Source organism: Callorhinus ursinus, unplaced genomic scaffold, assembly GCF_003265705.2.
Source record: "Callorhinus ursinus isolate GAN/ISIS: 27379988/994484 unplaced genomic scaffold, GSC_fseal_2.0 scaffold16, whole genome shotgun sequence".
NCBI lineage: Eukaryota > Metazoa > Chordata > Mammalia > Carnivora > Otariidae > Callorhinus > Callorhinus ursinus.
This window is the reverse complement of record NW_027397078.1, coordinates 37,720,949-37,746,430: the sequence shown is the minus strand read 5'-3', so window position 1 is coordinate 37,746,430 and position 25,482 is coordinate 37,720,949.

Genomic DNA, 25,482 nt, shown 5'->3' with positions numbered 1-25,482 from the left:
TAGGGAGCAAGACTACATTTTTCAACAGGGAAGAGCTATGACAGTTTGTGCTCCAGCGTGACCTGGCAGGCGGAGGGGGAACGGATGGGAGGGGGGATGGATGGGCAGGGGCACGGCTGGGGCCTGGGAGACCAATGAGGAGGTGGATCAGAGGGGAGGTGAGGGTTCCAGGAGGAAATGGACAAGAGAGAGTTCACGAGATCTGCAAGGAGTCAACTCATTAAGAGTCCAACTTTAGGTACAGGGCGCTGGTAGTGTTTTTGCTTCTTCATCTGGTGCCGGTTCGGTGGAAGCATTCAGGTTATGGAAATCAGGGAGCCATGAACTTATCCGTATGCATATTGGCTGATGAATTCATTAACAAGTGATTTAAAGGTTTTAGGAAGGCAGAATGGTTGGAGGATGGATCCATTTGGATAAACAAGATGGAAAAGGAGCAGAGTTGGGTGGGGACGATGCTGAGTATAGTTTTCTGTCTGTAGTTTGAGAAGCTTCATAAACAGGGGTGATTTTGGTGGAAAACTGATAGCCTCGTGCTACAACGACACACCATCTAAAACCTTCAATCTCAAAATCAAGAGTCTAGAAGCAGGGCTATACTCGTCGTGATTCTTAAGTGAAGCACCAAAGAAAGGGAAGGAGGGAGGGAGGGAAGGAGGGACCCAGAAAGGGAGGGAGAGAGGACTGGCCTTAGGTAGTGAAATTTAGGGTACTTATGAACAAATTGGCTGACATTTTTGTCTTCTCATAGACAATAGCAGGTGCTTGGATGCGGGCTCCTGTGCTCTGTATAAATCTGATTGTCAGTCTTTCCTACAGAACACAAACGTACCACGGCCTGACTAAAATTCTAATAGAACACTCAAAAGTTTTGCGAGCACCTTAGCTTTGCTTGAAACACCAGTTGTCCAGTGGGGAATCAATGGATGCCCACAACGAAGGTTTTAAATGTCCTCATTCTTCCTCCGTTAATCCAATTCATTCCCCCTCTGAGAAATAGCCTGGGGTGGAGATGGGGCTAAAACCAAAAAGGTGAAATCCTTTTTCTCATATAAAAACAAGCCTCTTTCCTACTTTCAAGTGCAAAAGCGAGTAATCCAAGATGGCACCTGAAACTGGCACCCTCGTCTTAGTCAACCCGTGTGTGCTCATTAAAGAGCAGGGGGTACACACGGCATTTATTTCAATAAAAACAATTAAGTATATACGTTTTGTCTGCTCAGCATGAATGATTCCCTGTTGACAGAGCTGCACGCGGGGTACTTTTTGGGTTTCAAAGCAAGGTTATTGAACAGAAATGACTGTCGAGTCTTATAATTTGGGTAACTGCCAAACAGACCATGGATAAAAGCAGAAAGAGAAAAGGAAGACAAGAGACTGACTACCTGAAGCACTTTTTTTTTTTTCCCCTACTGGAAAAATTACCTCTGAGGCCCCAACACTTATCTGTTCTGGCCATGCAGCCTCCAAAATGGAACACTTGCCATCATACCCACGCAGGACCACACGACCTTCTGTCTAAGCCTGGGAAACCACTTCTAAACCACCTCTCGGGTATCACATCCAACGGGAAGGATTAATTAGGGGAAGTGCATAAAGTAAAAGAAAAACCATCAAGGGCTCTATATCTGCCACTGTTCTCTCTCAAGTTGAAGGAGGGTGCGCTTCTGCCTAACTTCTCACCAGATTGGTTGGGCATCTGCATTTCATTTTGATACTCCTACTCAATAAAAGATAACGTTTGCCCTAAAGTTGAAAAATATTTAAAATACAGTATATTCTCAATGAGCCAGAACATACCCCAATCAAAAGCATGTTTTACGAAACCTGATTTCAAAAAAGAAGTAAATGACGAAGAAGGAGAAAGTGTCTGGGACGTCATTGAACATACAACTTCCAGAGGGTATCTTGGGGCCAATAGATAGAAATCAGCCCTCAAAGGACAGTGGAGGCCTTGTTAGCCCATCCGAACACCAGCATCCTGGGCTGGGCGTTTTTTAGAAGGTTGCAACAAGACAGGATCTAAGGAAACCAGGAAATTCACTTCAGGCCCATAACCCACTCCCCAAAGGTTAACTGTTCTTTTTAGCCTAAAATTGTGCCTTCTTCGCAATAAAAGTAGATCCGAATAAAAGCTAAACAGATAAGAAAAAAAATGAAAATTAAGTATTCCAAATAACATATACCAGGAATCATCATTTGACTAATGGGAAGTCAAAAGTCTTCTATTTTTTCTATTCACCCTCTTGTGAACGGGGCATCCCCATGACAGCACACTGGGGTCCAGCTTGTGTCCGAGGTCATACCACTGGTTGACTGCAGAGCCCTGAGTGGGTATCAGTTGCCAACATGATTCACTGAAGGTAATGGCCTTTGTCATTCACAGTTGCTTGGCCATCGACCCCAACATGTGGATCTGGTTAGGGCAGGGTTCACACTTGACATATGGAGGCAGATAATTATTTATTGCTGGGGGCCACCCTGTGCACTGGCCTCTACCCTTTAGATGCTGATGTATATACCCTCACCTGTGCTGTGACACCCAAAAATGTATCCAGACACTGCCAAGTGTTCCCAGAAGGGGTATGGGGACAAAAATCCCTCCCCAGTGGAATCACCGAGTTTGGAGAGAGAGATGTGGTCCTGCCTATCCAGATCTCATCTTCGAGCCCAGCCAGCCACCTAAGGATCTGCTCCTACTGACCTAGAAAACAGTTGTTATGGCTGCACCTCACAGACCTACTTCTAACGCCCTCATAAGAATTATTGGACCTCCCACTCAGCTCTTTACTCCAGGTCTCCAGTCCCTGCACTGGGGTCTCCAATAGGCATCAGCCCAGGAACCTCAGAACCTCACCAACCACCCCCATATCTCCACCATCCTGTTCTTACTTCCACTCACAATCAAGGCAAGGGGATTTAATACCCACCATCTAGACTTGTTTCCACTTACCTTAAGGATAACATAGCAAAGGAATCTGCAAGTTGGCGGCTTAAGACAGATTATGTCTCATCACTTGCCTTGAACAACTGTCTTTCGATTAAGGAATCGGTGATTAAGGGTTCAGCCTTATCATGAGGATTCGGCAACCAGTAAGTGTTTATTCAACGAAAAGCAAGTCCCATGAGGACACGGCAGTCTGGGAAGTCTCCAGCATTCTCTCATTCAGGAACCCACTGGAACAGGAGACTCATCTGACAGTGCATCATTGTGTCTTCTACACTTGGAGGAGAGTCTGAAATATCGTTGGTAGTCAATAAATATTTGTTGAATGCGTTAATTTACTTCTCAAAAACACTAGGTAAATGAATATTAATTAAGGGCATATTGCGCGTTCCGTGCTGGTTTAAGCAGAATGAATGAATCAATCAACCAATAAATCAATCAGTGGTTCCTTGATAACATGGTAGCTTTCAAGTGGCAGAGCCCTCCATTTTCCTATTAGAAATTGCAATCGGCAGGATTCTGAGATGCCCCAGACATTCCTGACCCCTGGCATATCCACACCTTCTCCGTTTTTCAGTCACATACTAACCTAGGTGTTAACGTGAAAGGATTTTGCAGGTGCGCTTAGGTCCCAAATCAACTGACCTTAAGAACGAGAGATTAGCCTTGGTGCGTCTGACCTAACTAGAGACCTTAAAGGTGATAGGGTTTTTCCTGGAAAGAGATTTGAAAGGCAAGGGGGAATTGGGTGAGGCAGAGTCTCTGCTGCCGGATTTGAAAAAGATGAAGCCATGCGGCAAAGAATGTGGGTGGTTTCCGCGAGCTGAAAGCAACCTCCAGCTGACAGCCGGCAAGGAAGCAGGGACCTCATCTCTCCAGTTGCCGAGGACTGCTTTCTGCCCCAATCACAGGAGCTTGGAAAAGGACCAGACCTTCCGATGAGAACCACAGCCCCAGAGTCCAGGTGAGGTCAGTGCCTTCAGTGCAGCCTGGTGAGACCTGAGCAGAGAGCGTGACCACACTGTGCCCAGGCTTCTGACCTGCGAACTCGGAACGAACCAGTGCGCGTGGTTTCAAGCCAACAAGCTTGCGATGATTTGGGATCTAGCAATAGAAACTGATAGAGGGTTCAAAACAACATAGTCATTTGATAAAAAGACCAGAGAGTTAATTCTCGTACTAACGGGGCAAAGTTGGTGTCCCGTAGGACCAAGTGTCTGAGAGATGCGTTCGGTCTCACCCTTAGAGATGTCCCGACTTAATTCTTCATCCGCTCCCGACCCACGGAGGGGGCCCTGCTCTCTGCCTGAAGCTTTTGTTGTGTTAATCGTGGTGAGAGCCACACTGGAAAGACGGAGATTTAAAATCCGAAGAACAAGGGGACGGACAAAGGGGAAGAGGAAGGGAGGCAGGGGGCAGACGTAGAGCCCCTAAGGAGCACCGTGCCTGAGAGCAAGCGGGGGAGGGGTCCCGGGGGGGCAAGGAAGAGAGTCTGAGGACATTTGTCATTTGTGTGTGTTCATAGGAGACAAAGAGGAGAGAGGCTTTAACACGTTCCACTACGCTGGACTGCGAATTAAAACCCAGTTTGGGCAATTGCACAATTTTTATTATTTTTATTATTTCTTAGACACCAGATTGACATTTTTAAATGTGATTTCTTGGGAGAATGGCAGTTCATGCCGGCGCAAAAGGCCCATCTTCCTTCCTACAGGTCACACTAGTATTCTCAGACTGGCCTAAGGGAAGGTGAACACAGGCCTCCCTGCCCCATTCTTGTCTTCTCCTAGCTCTTCCTAGCCCTGCCTCGAGGCCTCCGGTCTAGGAAAATTCCCTGAGGATCTATAAGCGCGAGTCTACATAAAAAAAAAAAAAAAAAAAAAAAAAAAAAAGGCCTGTCTCCCTCTTGAAGCTTGCTGCTCAGTGGCTCACCACACAACAGAGGCTGCAGAAATGAGGGGGTTAGGGTGCTAGTGCACAGACTAAAGATCTTGTTTAGTATCCCTCAGTATGCAGGACAGCCCCCCAACAAAGGATATCCAGCCCCAAATGTCAATAGTGCCGAGGTGGAGAAACTCTGATTTACAACCTTTGGTGGGCAACGATTGAAGATCAAAGACACCACGGAGAGTGATGGAAACCAAGCTCCCATAGGCAGGTTTCTATGTTTGGAATATTTGATGTTTTCGTGCAGAAAAAAAAAGGCAAAGAAAAAAGCACCATTATTTTTCAGGTTAAAAAAAAATTATTGCAATGAAAGGCACATGATGATCGAGTTCTTTAGCTGCCCACAGAGTAACCGTAAGTGAAAGGAGTACAGAAAACTGCAGGCCAGTCTCAGAACCCTTCCTAAAGCTGCCCCACGATGCAAGGATTCTCAAGGACTCTCCTCGGCTGCTTTTCCGCGCTTCCTGGGGCTCCGTGGCATTTCACTGACCTGGTTTATATTTGCAGGATGGATACAAGGCTGAGCCGTTCTGAGACGTAGGGTAGATGGGTTTAGGTCCCAGGATTGGGCACCCAGAGTCTTTGTAGGAGATTCTACAGGAAGAGGAGATGTCACCGGTAGGGATGACTGGACAGCAGGACTGAAGACAGCAGAGATGGGCTGGCCATTGAGGTTCCAACCAACACGTGCTCTTTCTCTAAGTGGCTTCCTAGATGCATGGGACACATGGGTCAGGGAAGGGCAGACAGAGAGCTGGGATTCAGTCTCAGGAATGCCCTTGCCTGCAGCTTCCCACCCGTGACCTTGAACTGACCGGCAAGCCTCTGTGCTCTCCAGGAGCCGGGGTGTGCTACTGATGCACGGAGGCCTGAGGGGCTTGTCTGCCTGAGCTGGTGAAACTAGAGGAGGGGGGATGCTCGCGTCCTCATCTGATAGACTCCGGGGGACCCACACAGAGAGGCAGAGCCGGAGCGGCTCACGGGCAGATGATGGCCAAGGTCTCTTTCCGGCGGGAGATGGGAAACAGAAACCAGTAACACAATCGAGAGCCACAATTTCCTCTTACCATACAATTACATGTCTTCACATTTTCTGGCTTTCCTTTCCTGCTTTGTCTACGAGGGCATAAATCTTCAGTTTCCATGCAACAGGATTGATGGAAGCACATCAAGAGGCGTAGAAAGAATCATCGATTTCATCTTACCTTCCCTTTGTTGTGGCAGAAGCAACCAGCCCTTGGACAGCTTCCCCACACACTCCTTCATCCCACGTTGACTTGCCCCAGTGAGGTAGCCACAGTTCGTCCTTTGGCGGGCCTTTGCCTTGTTCCAGAATGCTCTGCATGAAATGGCAGTGAAAATCCAAAGTCATTCTCTTCCTTTTTTTTTTTTTTTAACTGAGCTCTATACCCAAAGTGGAGCCCGAACTCACAACCGCAAGATCAAGAGTTGCACACTCTACGACTAAGCAGCCAGGTGCCCCATTCTCTTCCTTACTTAATGTTAGTTTGATGCCCATAGTTTTATAATAACCCTATGATAGAAACAACTTTATCTTCACGGATTTTACCATAACCATTTAGGGATGATTTTGAGCTCTCATGTGCCCCATCTCTCTCTCTCTCTCTCTCTCTCTCTTTTTTAATTCAGTGAAATTTAACATTTATTGAGTTTCTACTCAGGGCCAAGTTCTGTGCTGGGCTGTTGGGGGTGAAGGTTGATTTAAAGCTGAACCAAATATCCATCCGCTCTTGAAGAGCTTTTGTTGTTTTTTTCTCTGCTGCATGCCAGTGAAACCAATGGATTGTTCCATTGAACAAAAATTAACTGAGTACCTACTATGAGCAGAAACATAGTGAAACCCATCCAGAGGAGAAAAATAGATAAGACATATGGGTCTTGGGAAACTAAGAAACATGACATGAAACCTGGGGTAACAACAGCACACAGACTTTATCTGCGTTTGGGGGAAGGGGGTGCCATGTTTAGCTCCAAGCTTCCAAGCAGCCAGTTGAAGAGAGAAACAAGATCATCCCATGTATCGCCAGGATCAAAACAAGCAGAGAAAAGAAACGAGAACACTGCTACTCTTCCAGAAAGAACGTTCTCCCTCTTATTCTCATAACATGGACTCTTCCATGGTGTGACGCTCATGATGTTTCTGGGAGACACATAGGGAAACAAAGTACCTAGGAGCTCACACCAGAGGGTCCGAGGGCAGCTCGTGGGTCAACAGACATGGCACGTCACGGGAGAATCCAGAGAAAGGACACCTCAAAAGACCTTGCGGAACAGGCACCGGGGGTAAGATTTCCAGAAGCAGAAAGAGCAACATTCCAAGCAGAGAGCACAGCCCAGGCAAAGACTCAGAGTTCGAGGGAGACAGAACAACTTTTGAAACACACAAGCTGCCTGGGGTGGCTTGAGTTTAGGTCTCATGGCCACAGGTGAAGAGAGATAAACTAGAAAGGCAGGGTGAAGCCAGACTGCGAAATTTCCTGAAGGCGACCTGAGGGGTTGAGACATTATTTTGTATGTTGTGTTTTGAGTGGCATGGGGAGACCTGGGATGTTTATAACAACGGCCAGGAGCCTTGCGATGGATGGGTTAGAAGAAGGGGAGGTGGCAAGAGGCAACGCAGGGCTGGGTAGTAACAGTGTAAAGATGAGAAGGACACGCACAGTGGACGGAGGAAATGAGGGGGGATAGAAGAAAGAACCATGGGAGGGTGGCAATGACTGGCTTTGGCTCATGACTCCATCCTTGGTACAGATCCTTGGCTTGGAATATAGATGCTCTGCAGAGTTTGCTAGATGAGGAACTATGTGTTGAAGACAGGGGGAAAGGATATGACAAAAAAGGGTTTGGGTTTTATAACCTGAGCAGCCGGAAGGATTCCAGTAGCATTAACCAGACTAAAGAAGACGGATGAGTCCGAAGTGTTTTTACAATATGCAAACGGAGGTTCCGAGAGCTGTGGTTGCTTGAAGGGCACTGGCTGCCGAAGGGGCAGAAGGAGTGATAGAAATAGTCTGCACCTTGATGGGGTTGTTAGGCACATAGATGCGAACATTTGAAACCCCCTCCCCGCCCGGCACAAATAAGAGCTATGTGTTTTATTGCGTATTAATTATACCTCCCTAAATTAAGGCTTTTTTGAATGAATTTGGAATTGCCAGCAGACAAAGGTGAAGAGATTTTAGTTCTGCCCTAAAGGAACCCATACAGGCAAACGAATACAGAAGAATCCAACAATAGGGAGAAATAAAAGGTGTGGAATATAAAGGGCAGAGCATAGTCCTGGCTGGGGTTCGGGGAAAGCTCATGGGCAGTGATATTTGAACTGGGTTTTGAAGAATAAACACACTAGAAATAAAACTGCCAAAAAGAAAGACAGGAACCGTAATTTGCTAATGACTCATTGCATGATCAAGTTGAGACACATTTATTGCAACGCATTTTAAGGCATACTGCAAATGTGCACGAGTGTATGCCTCCGGAAGGGACTGGTAGGCAGTGTGGAAGAACACGGGCTGGAGCCGGGCTGTTTTCAGGGTAAGCTCCGGCTATGCCCTTTATTGGTTGTGTGGCATTGGGAAGCTTTCTGCAGGTACATATGCTGATATCTCTACTACCTGGTAATGGTGACGATGAATGTGAACTGTTCACAGTGTCTCTGAGTATAAACTCATGATGTGATTACATAACAAGGATCTATGCTTTGTATTAATACGATCATTAAATGGGGCACCTGAGTGGCTCAGACAGTTAAGCATCTGCCTTCGGCTCAGGTCATGATCTCAGGGTCCTGGGAGCGAGCTCCGCATCGGGCTCCCTGCTCCGCGGGAAGCCTGCTTAACCCTCTGCCTCTCGCCCCTGGCTTGTGTGCGCTCTCTCTCTCTCTCGCTCTCTCTCGCTCACTCTCTTTCAAAAAAAAAAAAAAAAGAAAAAGAAAGAAAGAAAATGATTGTTAAAATAACACACCAAACAATACCCATCCAGTTATATGCTTATTTTCAGATATTTCAGGTCTAAGTGTTTCAAGGTTGGTGTTTCTCAATCTTGACTGAGGACTCTCTGCAGTGTCTAATGTTAAATCGAAAATGTGTTAAACATTTATCACGGCAGTGCCTATCTAAAACAGAGAACATTCTAACCATATGTGTGTGGAGGGGGTGTGGGCTGTGGAGCATTTTTCCCTCCTCGGTTAAAAGAACACACGTGGTGATCACGTGTCCCCGCTGATTGTGTGGGAGGTGGGGCATCATATCGCCCATTCTAGCCCCTGGCCCCTTGCAGAGGGTTTGAGGCCAAAGAAATCACAGACAGAAGAACCTGTTGGTTTAAAAGATTTCTTTCAGAAACCATCAAGCCCCTGACTGATCTCACTAACCAACCATGAGGCCAAGATTGATCTTTCCCCAACCTGATCTCTTGAATCAAGCAAATTGCCTTTCCCCCATCCCCGGAATGCTTAGCAACTGCAGCTTACAAAGAGGCTTCAACGGGGGGACAGTCTTCCTGCACAGAAAAGCGCTTCTAATGATCTGTGCCCAGTGCGACATACCGGAGCAATCACTGGGGGACAGAGGTAAATGGGGGGGGGACCGAGTCTCGTGGGGAGTGCTTTTTAAAATGACGGTATATTTAGAATAGTCTCCCAGCTGCCAGAACCCTTGCCAAGGCTGTCGGGTCTGCACTTTTACTGCGGGCAGGCATTGCTTTACTCACTTAAAAATTATAAAAAGCCAAGGGGGTTTTCCTACCTTTCTCATGGTTGTTGTCGGGGAAGCTGGTGTCTTCTCATTCACACAGTGTCTCTTACTGATTGTAATGACAAGAGCCATCTTCTAAGTGGAAATCGTGAATATGCCCAGGAGCTAATGAGGGACAGATTGACTTCAGTGAAGCGAGGGACAAATTACAGTGGAAGACGGAACCTGGACATCATGTTTGAAGGCAACACAGATGAATGGCACCATGACTAGTTCTGAGTCTCGGAAGGAGGCCCTGCGGAGAGGGAAGGCAACGGTCAGAAGTGAGCTGTTTGCCACGCCCCTCGTAGCTTGGGAGGCCATCTGTAGGGGCACACTTTCGGGGAGAAGTCGTAGTGTCCCCTGGAGACACTCGTGAAGTGGGGCTATGCTTTCTATAACTAACCTTGGCGTTTCCACCGTCAGTATCTTACGCCATGGATAATCTTTCAGAATTCCTTATCTGTTTCAGATCTACCAGGCACTAACAGCACCAGCATGCGGTCCGGGGGCCCGAGTCCTCATCCAATAGCTCACGTGTCAATGAAGACAACACCAAGTAAGAGGTCAGAATACTGGAGTTCCAGGTTCTGCTGGACTGTGCAGTGTTGGGTGGCATCTCAAGTCCTTAGGCAAGGCTGTATGTTAGTTATCTATTGCTGTATAATAAATCCTTCCAAAATTTAGTGACTTAAGCCAACCACAATCATTCCTTACGTGTCCAAGTTTCTTCCAGTGCAGAATCCAGACAGGACACAGAAGGGATGGCTTGTGCTTGGTTCACAATATCTGGGCTTCTGCTGGAAAACTTAAAGGAAGCATCTGAAGAGCAGAGGCTGTGGGGCCCACCTCCAAGGTGGCTCACTCAACATGGCGGGCACATTGGTGCCGGCTGTTGGCAGGAGGGTTCCGATCCTCTCCACGAGGACTTCTCTACCGGACTGCTTGAGCATCCTCACAATGGGGTCCCATTTCCCCCAGAGTGAGTGGTCCAAGACTCCAAAGAGAAAACCAGAATGATTATTATGACCTAGCCTCAGAAGGCACACACCACCACTTCCTCAGCATTCTCCCGGTCACAAAGATCAGCCATATTCAAGCTGGAGGAGGTGAGGCAGAGGTGTGGACACCCGGAGGTGAGGACCATCGGGGGCTGCTTGAAGACTTGCTATGACAGGCACACAAGACAGTAAGCCGTGGGATCTGGGGCCATGGCTGGTGGATGCGGTCCACTGGTGCAGACTGGTGCGGTGTAACATAGGCTCTCGAGCCACACCACTTGGGTTCACGTCCCAGCCTACCCCTTGCCCTGGGGCCTAAAGCAAATTGCTGAATGCCTCTGTGGCTCAGTCCCCACAGATCTAAAATGTGGTAGATTAGATGATTGGCAAATACGAATTCCCAGCAGCGCCTCCCCCCCTGCCACCAGCCTTCACGGGGGGCGGCGGGGGGAGTATACTTCGCCACTCCATCAGTGTTGAGCTGGGCTCTGACTTGCTTTGAACTCATGGTGGGCAGAGTGCGCTTTCCCACCTCTTGATTTCAGGCTCTGCGATGTGCCTCCCTTTGCCAATGCAAGATGAGACACAAGAAGAGGCTTGAAATGGGTTTGCACGGTTTTGCTGCACTCTTGCATATCTCCCAGCGCGGTGGGAAAAACATATTCCAGTCACACCCCTGGTTCCAAGATGAAGCGACATGCCTGGAGCAACGTGAACCCCACCTGCAGCTTGGAGCTTACTCCAGCTGTGCCCCGACTGGATCCCTTGAGGCTCAGCTGAACTGTGGACAGCGGACATGTGAGGAGAGATGAAATGATTGGCGTGTAAAGCCACAGAAGTTTTGTGGGGCTGTTTGTTAACACAGGATTGCTGAGGCAATGGCTAAATGATGCAGGGGGCAGTAACAGAATCTGTCGCATGGGCTCACGAGGATTGCGTGAGATGATCCCGGTAAAGTGCTTATAACGCCGTCCGCTGCTAGGGCTCCCTCAGCGAGCCTTCAGCCGGCCTCTCAGCGTGCGGGCTGCCTCTCCACCCCCTCCGCCGGCCCTCCTTCCTCAGCGCACGCATTGCACCTTGCTCCAGGCCTCCTTGTCCTGCCCTGAACTCCGCTTCATCCTCTCACACCTTTCCACACCTTACCAGGTGGTAAGCGGCACATCGGCCTCACGAGGCCACGTTAGCACAACGGTGGGAACGTATTCTATCCACCTCACCTCCTCCCACCTTCCTGGGAATCAGTGATGTGTTATTGCTGTTTGTTTGAAACATTTGTTGGAGTCAAGGGCTTCTTTTGTCTCCCCACGAGAAATGAGTCACGGTGAACGGTTGGGGCGAAGGATGCGGGATGGGCAGGCCGTTTCAGGCCGGGAGGCGGAGGAGGGCTGCTGAAAAGTGAAGACAGTTGGCTTTGAAGCTGGTGGAGCTCTGAGGCAGCCCGGCCCCCACAGAACACACAGGTCCCATTCAGGTCCCTGCCAAGCCCTCCACCTAAGCTCGGGGCCAACGGCCCCCACCTGTGCGGGCAGGTGCTCACTGCTGACGACATTGGCTGATGCTGCGAACATGTTCAGGGCGGCGGGAGGTCGGGGGGGAGGAAGCACTCCGCGGGCCTCACCTGCAGGAGCCTCCGCCCTGGCGGTCAGGGCTCACAGCAGGGGTGGGACGCCTCAGGCGAGGCGTTCAGGCAGTCTAGCCGAGCAGCCTTTCTCAGCCACGACGCACATCTGGGTCTGGCTCCTTCTCTGTAAGCGGGGGCTGTCCTGTGCAGAGGAGGATGTCGCGGGGCATCCCTGGCCTCGGCCCACCAGAGGCCGGGAGCACCTTTCCGCCCCAGGGAGTGACCACCGAAAATGTCTACAGATACTGCCCATTGTCCCCTGGGTGCAAAATCTCCTCCAGTTAAGAAGCACTGAGCGAGAGGCTCGGGATATAAGATTGCAGCAATAAGGGAGAAAGACCTGTAGGTGAGGAACAGTCACTTCGTGGGCTTACTCTCCCAGACCCCAGTGGGGAGGGAGGAGGAGACGGTCAGAGTCACGAGCTCTGTGTATCCCCAGAGGCAGAATGGGCATCGGTGCCCCTGCACCCCACCCTCCATGCTCTCCTCTGACATGCGTGTCCCCCAGGGAAGTCCTGCATCGTTCTCCCTCTCCCTGTCAACTGATTTATCCCTGGGTGGTCAGAGCCCCTCTCATCCCAGAAGACCCTAGAGCAATCCGGTTTGGGCCCTAAGAGCAGTTCTCCACAGAAGAGCGTGTTTTTCCGCCCTGGCTGTCCCCTAGCATAACCCGGGGATCCTTACAGAACCCTGATGCTGAGGCCGGACTCCACCCTCCAGCGTCTGCTTTCATGTGTCTGATGCGGGGCCTCGGGGACCTAGGCTTGGTGGAAAAGCTCTCACCTCACCGAGGAAGGGCTCTCCCTTCTCTGGAATTTTAGTTCTACCTCCCCCCTCTGTTTCCACATCTCTCCGGTGCTTCTAAAAAATGTGTCTAGTTTGCGCATTTCACTCTGGTTGTTGTAATGGAAGCAAAAGCCCATCCCTGACCAGTAGCAAAAGTCACTACGAGATTTCTAATCCCCTCACCGGACGCTAATATACAGCCAGGGCGGAGGAACCCTGTTTGAGAAAAGTCATAAGCCAATGGTTCTCAGAGCATGGCCTGAGCTAGCAGCCTCACCTCTGAACTTGTTAGAGATTCTGATTCCTGGGCCCCATCCCAGATCGCCTGAATCAGGAGCTCTGAGGACGGAGCCCTGCAATCCATGCTTACCCTAGACTCCCAGGTGATTCTGAAGCACATTTCAAGTGTTCGAATCCCCGCTGGAGGTGGCTCCTTCCTAGCTCTGTTCAGTTGTCACAGGCTCTGCCCACCTCGGCCCTGACCGAGTCCAACCCACCGCCCCCACGGCACCGGGCGAGGTTTGCTAAGATGGAGCTAGGCACCCTTGGAGGGCCCCGGCCTCCCGGGAGAGGCACCTCCCTGCTGTCTCAGCCTGCTCCCCTCTCATGGTCCAGGTTAGATGCCCACCCAGGCCTCTGCGTGGTTTATCGATTTTGTGCTCAAGCTCCAGGAGCTCTGTGATCTGCTCTGAGCTCCGGCCTCACCCTGACACCTTGAGAACTTCTAGCCAGCTCCCCCAGAGTCTTGATGGGTCCCAGAACCAAGGTCCAGAACCACCAATGCCCACGGATGCCTGCACCTGAGCTTCCTCCCCAGCACCTCAAACGCCTCGGGTGCCGCTGAACTCGGAGACACTTTGCACACCCATATCGTGAGGTTGGCCTCACCCCTGCAGGAGCAGCCCCTGAGTCTGTCTACGTCTCATTCCCTCGCCCCAGGGCTGGCCTCCGCCCCTCCCCCAGGCAGCCTCATGACTGCCTAGGAAGGACAAGGGACTCCAGCCAACCTGCCCCCACCCATTCTTCCTACTTTCCTACCTATTCCAGAACGAACTCACTCCCTTTTCAGAAAGAGCTTTTCCTGTTGCACAGAAAATAGAACACATCAGAGGCTCAAGGGGTTTAAGCCAGTGATGAGGAGGGAAGAGAAAAAGACACAGCAAGACGGAAAGCAGGTAACATTCCGTGTGGGGAAGAGGTCGGGCCGGAAGAACACGGAGACAGAGACACAAGAAAGCGGAATGAGTCGCTGCCGTGGAAAAGAAAGGAAAAGACAGGAGGAGAGAATTAGAGGAGCTGCACTGGCACACAGAAGGACGAGAAAGCATAAATAAATGTATAGAAATCCGGAGGGAATTTTGATTCTGACAAAGCTTCTCAACAAGTCCTAAAAGGAGGAGGGGGGGAAAAAACAGATAACGGAGACAGAATTTAACCCATAAACTCGGGTGGAAACTAGCATGTTCCCATGGGTCTCGAGCATGGGAATTTGCTTTTGTGAGTTATTCCTAGAATGTCTGCCTGGCTTCTTAACCCGAGGAACAAAAGACCAAGGTCTTAAAGGGGGATCGTGGGTGAATCTTAATGAGACCAGTTGTATCGGGCTGGATGCTTTGTTGTAAACAGTAGGACTTAACTCTGGCTAGTCTAAACAGAAAATGACTGTATTAAGGAATATTAAGTGGTTCACAGAATCTCCAAGGGGGTGCATCGAACTTGGAGCTGACAAGGTCGGCAACGGTGCCAAAACATCACCAAACAGCTCCAGCAAAGCCCAGCCTGCTGACAAACCTGGAAATAACGCCGCAGCTTGACCTCCAGCCGGAGAGTAGGGTTTGTCTAGATACAGGAAAGAGACCCATCTTCCCAGCAAGGGGTGGTGTTGACGTGTGTCTCTTAATATGCGATTCTCCCATCCCTTTCACAGCTGTTCTGAACCCACTGTTCTGAACCGCAGGGAACAGTGCGCAATGTCTGGAGACATTTCTACTGGTCATCGCTGTTTGGGGGCGGGGGAATGTTACCGGCATCTGGGGCGCGGAGGCCAGGGATGCTAAGCACCCAGCAACACACAGGACAGCCTCCCGCCACAGACAATCACCCTGCCCAAAATGTCCATCATGCAGGGGTGGAGAAACTCTGCCCTGAAGAATCAAACCTGCTGTTTTCCACTGAGCCCCTGGCCGCCCCCAAATAAGGATCACGTTCTCCAGCCCCATTTATAGCAAAGTGAGCCCGCGGGACTAAGTTCCAGTCTTTGGGTTACGAACAGGCATGGTGCGTGCAGCTTTGAGGAGAGGGGCATGCGCTCTGTCCTTGTCAGCACAGGTTGTCGTACCAAAGCGCCACAGAGCGGCTTCAACAAGGGACATGTACAGCTCACGGTGCTGGATGCTGGGAAGTCCAGGGTCGGGGGTGGGAAGGGCTCGCTGCCTGGTTTGCAGAAGGCTGTCTTCCTGCTGTTGGATCCCGCTTGTTTCCTCCCCGCTCACCTTTACACACAAAGGACCACATTAGCCTGTGTACCACAGAAGCCCCAACCCTGAAGAGCTGGGGCTTCGGGAAGCAGCGCTCAGAAAATCACTCTTGGAAGTCGGCGGACCCATGCCCCAGAGCCCTCAGCCCCCGGGCAGGATGCCTCTGAGGCATGTTCCACGGTCTCCGAGGCCCCCAGGCGGGGGCTTTAGCTGCCCAGGGTGCTTGGAGATCTGAGGATGCCCCTCTGTAGGCCGCTGCCTCCCGGGATTGCTCACACGTCAACTGCTTGCACTCCAACCTTGTCTCAGGCTCTGCTTTGGGAGGGGGATCCCAAATCCGGACAGTCTTCTAACTTAAAGCCCAACTCTAGGCATGAAGACAACGTGGATCAATTAATATTTTTAAATAACCGCAATGCAGCAAGGCAGAGCATGGACGCCCCAGCTCGGGGCTGCGGACAGGAACAGACAATTGTCACCCATGGTCTAAAAAACAGGGAGCCACGTTAACAAACACACACAGATTCTAGACAGTCAAATCCTGGCACCAAATTAAATATAATTAAGCTTTCGTGTGTGCGTGCATGCGTGCGTGCGTGCGTGTGTGTGTGTGTGTTTGGTTCATAAACATAATGTGTGGAAGCAAAATCAATTGCTCTACAAAACAGAAACCTGACCCTTCACAAAATAATGTCTTTGTGGCCAAAGGAGCGACAAGAGAAGGGAATGTGTGGGATAGCACAGCCCGGGCTCAATTACTTGACTAACTGGGTCAGAGTTCTCAAGCAGAAAAGATGAAATATTGATCCTCAGCGGGAGCCGGGGAGAGGTAGGGGGCCAGGAGAGAAGGAGTCTTATTTCTCCAGCCCCATTCCCCACGTCTGCATCTTCACCTCCTCCGTGGGGGATCTGGCAAGTCCCCCTCCCCATCCAGGACGATTTCCCACATTTTATAGGATAAATGATTTTTGGAAGAAACGTCATTGGCCGTAATTGTCACTGAAATAATTATGAAACTCCCCCCCACACACACACAGAAAACAGAACTTCACCTAAGTGCCACTGAAAATGGAATGTCAGAACTATTAGCTATTAGCATTAAAACTTAATGCACAAGCACAAGGTGGAAATGACTCTTTTACTATCTCTCATCGGCAAAGATTTTTTTTTTAAGCATGACTTGCTTCTACTGAAACAGATGGGGAAGTCGGTATTACACGTAATGGATACATGATAAACGCACCAACTAGACTCAGAAAAATACTTCAAAAATCTGCTCTTTGTCATCCTTTTCTTCGGAGTGTCCAGGTGGATAATTTCCAATTTTTACAAGGAAGCATAACAAATTCTTGGTGTGACTGCTTAAAATTTGACATAAGTCATGATGGTTCATTTCAACCATTTTATAATCATTCCAATCTTTTTTGCTCAATGAATGATCACAACCGGATTCATATTCATACTAAAAACATACAGGGATTGTTCTATTTGAGTTGAGGTTGGTGTTTTCGGCATCATCCTAGGCTTCCTACAACACTGTTAGCTCCAGGCATGAATCTCCCAGAGATTTTGTTGGGTATTTGCAGAAATATATCAAGCTTGCTTTTCTGCTACCCATCAGTGCCAAGGAGGACAAAGCAGCTAGATTTTACGATCAGGAGACTTTCCAATCCTACTGCACAAAGGAAGCCAAATTGAGAAAGGGTCCCTTTACAAGGCCGGAGATGGTGGGGGTTGGCTAGGACCGTGAAATTAGCTTCTTGGTTTATGCCTTCCAGACAGGCCTACTTTAGATCCTAAAGCAGTTTGCATCCCTCTCGAAAATGACAACAGACCCACAACCTTGGCCTCTCATCGGGCATTACGGCTGCTGGTAATGACATGTTCAGATAACTCAGCGCATACAAGGAGGGGTAACTGGTAGTGCACAACGGAGCCCAGCCTCCACCAGAAGAATCCCCTGTCTGGGCCCAACCCAAATTGCTGGCCCATGAACCAGGAGCTAAATGAGTGGTGGTTGCTTGAAGCCATTAAATATTGGAGCCTTTGTCAGAATAGCAAAAAGCCGACTGATACAAATACTTTAAAAGATTCTTTTTCTTTTTTTTACTCTAATGAACATACGAGAATGTTGATCGGAAAATTATATCCCCACTACTCAAAAACCGCAACATTTTCAACGATGAAACAAATTTAATTCTTATAAGTAATTTTTTTTAAGTTAAGTGATCCTAAGAATGGCAAGCAAGGAGGATGAGCAAATATCACTGTCTAAAATGTGGTGACAGGCCTCATGGGATTCAATTATTGCTTAGGTGTAACAATAAGAAACCAGGTACTTATGTAAATCGGCTTCTTGGTTAGAAGCAGCAGGATTACTTTTATGTTATTGTTTTAGCATTGAGGTTTAGTTTTCAGTGAAATGCATAGATCTACATGGACACCTTGGTTGGTTTTGTTGATGCACAAAACCCGTAACCTACAGAACACAGAACATATCCACCATCCAGACAATTCCATCGTGATTCTTCCTAGTTAGTCCTTCTCTACCCAGAAGCAACCGTAGATCTGCTGTCTGTCCCTGCAAATTAGATTTGTCTTTCCTAGAACTTCATATAATCCTGCAGTATCTACTCTTCTGTGACTGGCTCCTTTCAGTCAGCGTGATGTGCGGGAAATTCGTCTTTGTGTGTTGTCATGTGTAGCGATAGTCCATTCCTTTTTATTAGCGCGCAGTATTCCATCCGATGGCTATGCCACTGCTTCCGTAGCCATTCTCCTGGGCACAGACTCCTGGATGGCCTCCAGGTTTCGGTGACTGTACATAAGACAGCTTCTTGCACAAGGCTTTCGTAACTACATCGTTTACTTTTTCTTAGGTAATTACCTAGGGGTGAGCTTGCTGGGCACCAGATAGATACGTGCTAAACTTCTTTAGGGGCACCTGGGTGGCTCAGACGGTTAAGCGTCTGCCTTCGGCTCAGGTCAGGATCCCAGGGTCCTGGGATCGAGCCCCGCATCGGGCTCCCCCCTCTCCCTCTGCCTGCTGCTTCCCCTGCTTGTACACTCTCTCTCTCTGTCAAAAATAAACAAAATCTTTAAATATATAAATAAATAAACTTCTTTTAAAAAAAGTTATTTATTTATTTGAGACAGAGCTCCAGAGTTTATGAGCAGGGGGAGGGGCAAAGGGAGAGGGAGAAAAGCAGACTCCCCGCTGAGCGCAGGGCCCTGTACTCGACTCGATCTCACAACCCTGAGATCATGACTTGAGCCGAAATCAAGAGTCAGTCACCCAACGAACCGGGCCACCCGGGCGCCCCAATACGTGCAAAACTCCCTTTTATTTTATTTTTTCTTAATTTTTTTCACTATGTTCAGTTAGCCAACACATAGTACATCATAAGTTTTTGTTATAGTGTTCAACGATTCATTAGTTGTGTGTAACACCCAACACATGCCCTCCTTAATACCCATCACCTGGTTACCCCATTCTCCCACGCCCCCCTCCCTTCTGTAAGCCTCAGTTTGGTTCCCAGAGTCCAGAGTCTCTCAGGGTTCGTCTCCCCCTCTGATTTCTTCCCATTCAGTTTTCCCTCCTTTCCCCTGTGCTCCTCTGCTCTATTCCTTATGTTCTACGTATGAGGGAAACCATATGGTAATTGTCTTTCTCTGGATCATCCCCTCCCGTTCCATCCATGTTGATGCAAATGGTGGGCATGCTAAACTTCTTAACAAACTGCCAAATGGTTTCCCAAAGCGGCGGCCCGATGCGGGTGCTCGATCCCAGGACCCTGGGATCCTGACCGGAGCCGAAGGCAGATGGTTAACCGACTCAGCCACCCAGGCGCCCCAAGGAGGCGGGGGTTTCCTTTCGGGGTGCTGAAAGCGCTCTGGAAATACATACGCGATGGTGGCACAACCCCGTGAGTGTCCTAAAGGGTCACTAGCACTCAGTTTTACTGTGTGTGTGTGTTACCACAGCTGTCTCCAAAGGGAATGTGCTGGCCCGGATTTGTTTTAGGAAGAGCAGGGAGACTGTGACCTGGAAGAACAAGACGGGAGCTGGGGAGACCAGGAAAGACTATGTAACGCAGGAGACAAGAGATGGGGGAGTAGGGACGGCGGCAGCAAGAAGGTCATGGATGGGAAGTCGGTGACCTAGCCTCCGGGGACCCGGAATATGCCGAGAAGAGTCCGGAAGGAAGCGCAGATTCCCGCCTTGAGCCGCAAGGTCATCGGGGGCAACAACGTTTCTGAAATATTTTGCTCTGTTCACATTTCCCTTCTCCGTCTTTTACCCTGCCAGGCCGTGGCTTACTGCGGGGCGGTATGGATTATGCGTCGTCAGTATCTCCGTTTTGTACGTAGCTCTGTTGAGGCCAAAGCGCTCTGGCTTTCTGCTGACGGAGACGGGGGCCCAAGACCCTGCGGAGAAACAGCTCTCAACCCGTCCAAAAAGCTAGGCTGTCCTCTGGACGTCCTGTCCATTTCTAGGACCGTGCCGGCCCCAAATGAGCTTTTCCAGCTCTGCAGATAAGTTTAGGGTTGCAATTTCTGTTTCGAACTACAGGTACAGAGAACTCTGCCGTTTATCTGGTAAACTGATCGCCTGGAGATAAAAGGTATCTCGGGGAGACTCGTAATGATCAAATCAACCGAGACTTACTATTTTATGTACTACAGGCCAGGCACCATGCTAAGTGCTTGTCCGTCAGTGCGTGTCTGTGACCCTCGGAGAACCCAGTGGAGAAGGGAGAACATCACCTTTTACCAGAAAGGTTCCGACGTAACACAGCCTAAGAGGGGATGGGGATTTGAACTTACTTCTGACTCCAAAGCTCCTCACCTCCTTGCCCACCTGAGTAGAAGACAGGTTAAATTTGATGCAATTGGAGGAGCTGGGTTCTGCTCAATGAGGCCCTAATCCTAAATATTCCAAGGCCTAGCGCCCAGTTATGGATTACCCAGGGCTTTTGCTTCTCGCTTCTATTTTTCCTCCCTCAGTCCCCTCCCTTAGGTGTCAAGAGCAGGGAGAAGAAGCCTCTTCGGGCACGAGGTTCCACAACGTCGACAGTCCTAGCAAAGCTGCTGTCAATCAACGGGAGCCTGGCGGCTTAAATGACATTCTAAACCAGAGGCCAGCAAACGTTTCCTGTAAGGGCCAGAGAATAAATATTTTAGGTTTTGCTGTCCATATGGTCTCTGCCACAGCTCTTCAACTCTGCCATTGTAGCTGAAACTGGCCGTGGACAGTATGTTCGCGGATGGGCATGGGTGTGCGCCAATAAAACTTTATTTACAAAATCAGGCAGTGGGCCGGGTTTGGCTCATGGGCCGTAGTTTGCCTGACCCATGTTCTAAACCAAGGATTTGGGATCATGTTTTTATTTCCTTTATGTATAATCAGCCTGGTCCTCATCGCCAAAAATAATCCGGGAGGGTTGTGTGGGCTACCAAGGACAAAACTGCGGGAGAGTTGAAAGCGCAGTCGCTGCTTGAAGCTGGTGCAGGATCACGATCATTACTTCCCTTTTGCCTTTATGGTCTCGGATATCGCTGGGATAATGGCCTAGTTAGAGGCTGCGCGGTTATGTCCCAACTCAGCAATGCCTAGCCCTCCCTCCAAGCAAAGGAGAAGAAAGAAGAACCATCCAACTAATTAATTCTCTGGTCCCCAGCAATTATGCAGGCCAGGACTAGTGAATTATTTAAAACTAAAAATTAATTATTCAATGAGAGTTCCCAAGACGCGTCTCCGGCCATACAGTCAGAGGAAAAAGCAGGCCACGCCTCCACTACGGAATTCGGAGACAATAAGGCAGGAGTGTGAGCTTTCTGGTGCTGGTTGGGTCTGAGAGTGGAGGAGCCAAAGAGCCTGCTACGGGCATGGGGAGTGGGGCTCAGTCACCCCTAAAATGCACTGCATGCTTCACTAAGAAAGGGGTGTGGATATAAATGCACGAATGATCTCAACGTAAATGTCCCTGCCCGTCAGCCGACCAGACCTGAGTGATTAACTCATCCCACGTTTGGCTTTTCTTCTTTCTGTCATAGTGGGTACTTAGAGAAAATATGACTTTTAGACAAAGGTACTTTAGGCACTTGGTTCTCTTAATAGTGCCTGCTCAGCCCTTGCCTGCTAAGAAGCTGGAAGGGGCAGAACATGAGATCCATCCCAGAGTGAACTTTTTTACCAGGCATATGAATGAACTAATCCAACAGATTTCACAGGTGATTTTCCTAGGAGCCAATATTTTCCACCCAAGATTTTCTAGCTTTGTATTTTGAAATAATTACAGACTCACAGGAAGTTGCAGAAAATCTCTTATTCCCGCCTCCTGAAAAAATTACATCTTTGGGGGCGCCTGGGTGGCTCAGTCGTTGAGCGTCTGCCTTTGGCTCAGGTCATGTGTGGATTCCTATAACCTACCCCTATCAAGACAGAGATATCAACAAGGGAAGTACCCTTTCATAGTGACATCGACCCCCACTTCCCCCAACCCCTGGCAGCCAGGGATCTGGTCCCTATCTCTACACCTTGTGTTATTGTGAGGATGCTTCAGAGTGGGTCGTACAGTATGTGATCTTTTTCTTTTCTTTTTTAAAGATTTATTTATTTACTTGAGAGAGAGAGAGAGCAGGGGGAGCAGCAGAGGGAGCGGGAGAAGCAGACTCCCGGCTGAGCTAGGAGCCCAACTTGGGGCTCGATCCCAGGACCCTGAGATCATGACCTGAGTCAAAACAAGAGTTGGACTCTTAACCAACTGAGCTGAGCCACCCAGGTGCCCCATTATGTGACCTTCTGAGACTGGCTTTTTACAGTCAGCATAATTTCCTGGAGATTCGTGCAAGTTGCAACGTATATCAATAAATAGCGTGTTCTTTTTCACTGCTGAGTTGTATTTTGTGCTTCGGATGTACCGCCATTCACCCGCTGAAGGACATCCGGGCTGATGCCGGGTTTTGGCCGTTGTTACAAATTCAGCAGCTGTAGACAGGTTTCTGTGGGAACCTAAGTTTTCATTTCTCTACAGTAATGCCCAGGAGTGAACTGCTGTTTTCCAGATTTCCAGAGGTTACCCAACGAACTTGTAATGGTTTTATTTTTGTCCCCACATTCCAGCTCCAAAGAAAACCATTCTGCACGCCAACTGTTCAAGTTCCTGATGAGACCTACCGTGAGCCCCAAAAGTCATGGAACACCCCGGCTTTGGTGACTGAACATGTTTCAGTCCCCTTAGTTTATCCAAGAAGCATACATTAGAAATAAGCTTTTCCTGTGCAGCAGGGATGGGGGGGCGGGAGCAGACTTTCTCTGGAAACCGGTGCTTGGTTCCAAATCTGGCTTTAAGAACAACAAAAGGAAAATAGAGGACTTCCAACAGGTATCTGTCAAGGGGGCCAAAGAAGTCTAGCAAACAGTGTCATCTTTCATTCAACCGGGCCCCTGTGAACGAGATGGTTTTGAAACCGACTCTTTTGTGATGAGTAGGTAAAAAAAAAAAAAAAAAAAAAAAAAAACGCAGGTTCTGCCCTCCAAGATTAAGTCTACACCACGTTTTGATTGCACTGTTGGTTTATGTTGCCCACGGTAGACATCTAGCAATGATTTTCATGCTTCAGGGGAAAACCATGCTGAGTAAGAAAGCAAGTGTTCAATTACTTCGTTCTCACCAGAAGGAGCTACTGGGTCCCACACTGGTGGAGGTGAGAAGGAGGCGAGCCCGGCCCTGTATAACTGCCGCAGGTGTGGATGCCCTGGCGAGCAGGCCAGCCCCCGTCTCCCCACCATGGGCGGAAGCCGACCCAGAGCCGTGTGCTAAGCACCGAGCAGGTGCTCCTCTCATTCTCTTCTGCAGATGCACAGACAAGGATGCTCCCTGCTGCCACTGACCAACCGGAAAAGTGCTGTGACGGAGTAGGTGTTCCACCGGCATTTGCAGAATGCGTTCTTAAAAGCTTATTTGTCTGCCGTCATTTGGCGGCTACAAAAACGTAACCTCACGGTTGTGTGTTACTCTGCCGCTTATCATATCAGTAGGGCGAAATGGCCATGAACTCAGGAACCAAACTACCTGGGCTCAAAGACATCTGTTGTTGGCCTTAATATTCCTTAGGCCATGCACAAGTGTCAACAGTCAATGGTGAAGAATCCCCAAAGGGAAGGTAAATGTGAAGGATTCAAATGAAGGCACTCGTTTGGCTTTCTCCGCTAACATTTTAACTTTCTTCCCGGGAAGATCCCGTCTTCCAGAATTCTCCTACAGCTCTACTAATGTGCAGATTCATACATGGGATATGCACTACAGTATTGTTTAAACACGAAAAGCCAGGGAGTAACAGAAATGTCCCGCCAGGGAGACAGGGTGAGACTCGAACCATACATCGCAGCTGTTGCAAACCATGAAGCCGCATTATATACACCGGTGCACAGCCACCCCCAACACTCCTTCTGACGGATGGAAAGAGACGGAAAACAGGTCCATGATATCGCTAAATAAAAATAAAAATTCAGGAAGGCTGTTGATAAAGAGGTTATTTTCACCAGCAAAAGCCTTCCACGGATGAACATAACAAGAAGTTTCCCTTCCCAAATGCCGTCTCTGTGGGGAAGGGTGGCCAGTTTCTAGCCCTTTGCTTGCCTGAAATGCTTCTGATACATTTTCAAATGAGTTCAATCATTGGCTGAAATGTTTGCCAAACAAGACTTTGTTTTGTTTCTACCGCCTTTACATTCATGAGACAATTCCGCCCAGAGGAATAGCCACCAAGCACTCTACTTTTCCAAAATGGTGTCTTTGATTCCATTACCGTATTGTTCCCATGGTATTCCAATATCGTCCATTTCCTGGGGCACCTTCGCTTCTGTCGTGACTGTCTCCAGGGCTGGGGTGTATCTGTACAAGGCTGCATGAGCTTGCAAATCAGGAAAAGAGAGAGAGAGAGAGAGACACAGACAGAGACAGAGACAGAGAGACTATCAATAGGAGACCTTAATCTGAGCCCTTCAAAGTGGTCATACGAAAAATCTATCAGACAGTCAGAATTTGGCTTATTTCAAGTGCTCACATCGCTACAGAAAAGATGATCTTTTTTCCTAGTGAATACATGGCAAATCCTGTCAGTTGTGAAATCCAAGAGGTGAGACCGCTTTCTCTGAAAACGCAGCTGGGGAAAAAGTGACGCAATTAGGTGGAGAAGTAGCCGCCTTGAAGACCAAGTTTCCTTGAGTGGAGGAAAGAGTAGGAAAGACAAGAGATCCCCTCGTGTATCTTGCCCGTCTCCATGTGTATTTTCGGATCCACGCTGAGTCCTTTTAAAATATGCACGCCAAAATTTTATTTTTAACAAATGCTGTCCCAAGGATGCATTGGCGTCTTACCCTCTATCTGTAAAATCATCGAGGGTGAGCTCTCCAGCTGGGGAATGCCAGAGGGAGGAAGGATTCTGAGAAGAATTCGTGGCAAGAGGAGCTGGGCGGGGGGAAGGGGAGCTTGCTGCCTTGGTGGCGAGGGGCAGGCACCTGGCATCGTGTCCCCGAGCAGGGAAGACAAGAGACAGAGAGGACTAAGGTGGCCCACAGATGATGCCACGAACCCACTGATGTGGGGAATTGGTCGGCAAGGGCAACTATTTTGAAACTTGCTTCTCTATGTGGTACGAGGAAAAAAAACAGATGATTAAGACCCAAATTCTGGCGAAATTTCATTCCATTCAAGGAAGGTTACCTGGCCAGGAATCTCCATGAACTTAAAAATATGTATTAAATCCAACGAAAGCATGCGTATAGTTCAGTCAAAAATTGCCATCAAAACGCCCGGCTCCATCCCTCCAAACCCCCATCCCACTCACCCACAAAGCAACAACTTTCTACTCTTATCTCTTTCTTCTACAATTTATCTGCGTTTTTCTTAAAAAAAAAAAAATAAGCACATACTGCTATTTC